The sequence below is a fragment of the Phaseolus vulgaris genome, chromosome 3 (assembly GCF_051622355.1).
Source record: "Phaseolus vulgaris cultivar YP4 chromosome 3, ASM5162235v1, whole genome shotgun sequence".
In the NCBI taxonomy this organism is placed as follows: domain Eukaryota; kingdom Viridiplantae; phylum Streptophyta; class Magnoliopsida; order Fabales; family Fabaceae; genus Phaseolus; species Phaseolus vulgaris.
The window spans coordinates 552,501-555,000 of NC_143500.1; positions in this window are offsets into that span (position 1 = coordinate 552,501).

Below are 2,500 nucleotides of genomic sequence, written 5' to 3' on the forward strand. Positions count from 1 at the left end.
ACTCAATCCTCACAAATGCCTCCAAAGTGATGTGGGAGAAGTTTGGGATCAAAAGGAATTGATCTTGACATGGTTGGTGCATAGCCAAGTTCATGATTTTGTGACTTGGTGGTGATTTTGGTGAAAAACGAAAATGTTGGTTTTGGAAAACTGGCTGGACTCAATCCTCACAAATGCCTTCAAAGTGATGTGGGAGAAGTTTGGGATCAAAAGGAATTGATTTTGACATGGTTGGTGCATAGCCAAGTTCCATGATTTTGGATTTTTGGCTTGATTTTGTGACTTGGTGGTGATTTTGGTGAAAAACGAAAATCATGGTTTTGGAAAAGTGGCTGGACTCAATCCTCACAAATGCCTCCAAAGTGATGTGGGAGAAGTTTGGGATCAAAAGGAATTGATCTTGACATGGTTGGTGCATAGCCAAGTTCATGATTTTGGATTTTTGGCTTGATTTTGTGGCTTGGTGGTGATTTTGGTGAAAAACGAAAATGTTGGTTTTGGAAAACTGGCTGGACTCAATCCTCACAAATGCCTCCAAAGTGATGTGGGAGAAGTTTGGGAGCAAAAGGAATTGATCTTGACATGGTTGGTGCATAGCCAAGTTCATGATTTTGTGACTTGGTGGTGATTTTGGTGAAAAACGAAAATGTTGGTTTTGGAAAACTGGCTGGACTCAATCCTCACAAATGCCTCCAAAGTGATGTGGGAGAAGTTTGGGATCAAAAGGAATTGATCTTGACATGGTTGGTGCATAGCCAAGTTCATGATTTTGTGACTTGGTGGTGATTTTGGTGAAAAACGAAAATGTTGGTTTTGGAAAACTGGCTGGACTCAATCCTCACAAATGCCTCCAAAGTGATGTGGGAGAAGTTTGGGATCAAAAGGAATTGATCTTGACATGGTTGGTGCATAGCCAAGTTCATGATTTTGTGACTTGGTGGTGATTTTGGTGAAAAACGAAAATGTTGGTTTTGGAAAACTGGCTGGACTCAATCCTCACAAATGCCTTCAAAGTGATGTGGGAGAAGTTTGGGATCAAAAGGAATTGATTTTGACATGGTTGGTGCATAGCCAAGTTCCATGATTTTGGATTTTTGGCTTGATTTTGTGACTTGGTGGTGATTTTGGTGAAAAACGAAAATCATGGTTTTGGAAAAGTGGCTGGACTCAATCCTCACAAATGCCTCCAAAGTGATGTGGGAGAAGTTTGGGATCAAAAGGAATTGATCTTGACATGGTTGGTGCATAGCCAAGTTCATGATTTTGGATTTTTGGCTTGATTTTGTGGCTTGGTGGTGATTTTGGTGAAAAACGAAAATCATGGTTTTGGAAAAGTGGCTGGACTCAATCCTCACAAATGCCTTCAAAGTGATGTGGGAGAAGTTTGGGATCAAAAGGAATTGATTTTGACATGGTTGGTGCATAGCCAAGTTCCATGATTTTGGATTTTTGGCTTGATTTTGTGACTTGGTGGTGATTTTGGTGAAAAACGAAAATGTTGGTTTTGGAAAACTGGCTGGACTCAATCCTCACAAATGCCTCCAAAGTGATGTGGGAGAAGTTTGGGATCAAAAGGAATTGATCTTGACATGGTTGGTGCATAGCCAAGTTCATGATTTTGGATTTTTGGCTTGATTTTGTGGCTTGGTGGTGATTTTGGTGAAAAACGAAAATCATGGTTTTGGAAAAGTGGCTGGACTCAATCCTCACAAATGCCTTCAAAGTGATGTGGGAGAAGTTTGGGATCAAAAGGAATTGATCTTGACATGGTTGGTGCATAGCCAAGTTCATGATTTTGTGACTTGGTGGTGATTTTGGTGAAAAACGAAAATGTTGGTTTTGGAAAACTGGCTGGACTCAATCCTCACAAATGCCTCCAAAGTGATGTGGGAGAAGTTTGGGATCAAAAGGAATTGATCTTGACATGGTTGGTGCATAGCCAAGTTCATGATTTTGGATTTTTGGCTTGATTTTGTGGCTTGGTGGTGATTTTGGTGAAAAACGAAAATCATGGTTTTGGAAAAGTGGCTGGACTCAATCCTCACAAATGCCTTCAAAGTGATGTGGGAGAAGTTTGGGATCAAAAGGAATTGATCTTGACATGGTTGGTGCATAGCCAAGTTCATGATTTTGTGGCTTGGTGGTGATTTTGGTGAAAAACGAAAATGTTGGTTTTGGAAAAGTGGCTGGACTCAATCCTCACAAATGCCTCCAAAGTGATGTGGGAGAAGTTTGGGATCAAAAGGAATTGATCTTGACATGGTTGGTGCATAGCCAAGTTCATGATTTTGGATTTTTGGCTTGATTTTGTGGCTTGGTGGTGATTTTGGTGAAAAACGAAAATCATGGTTTTGGAAAAGTGGCTGGACTCAATCCTCACAAATGCCTCCAAAGTGATGTGGGAGAAGTTTGGGATCAAAAGGAATTGATCTTGGCATGGTTGGTGCATAGCCAAGTTCCATGATTTTGGATTTTTGGCTTGATTTTGTGACTTGGTGGT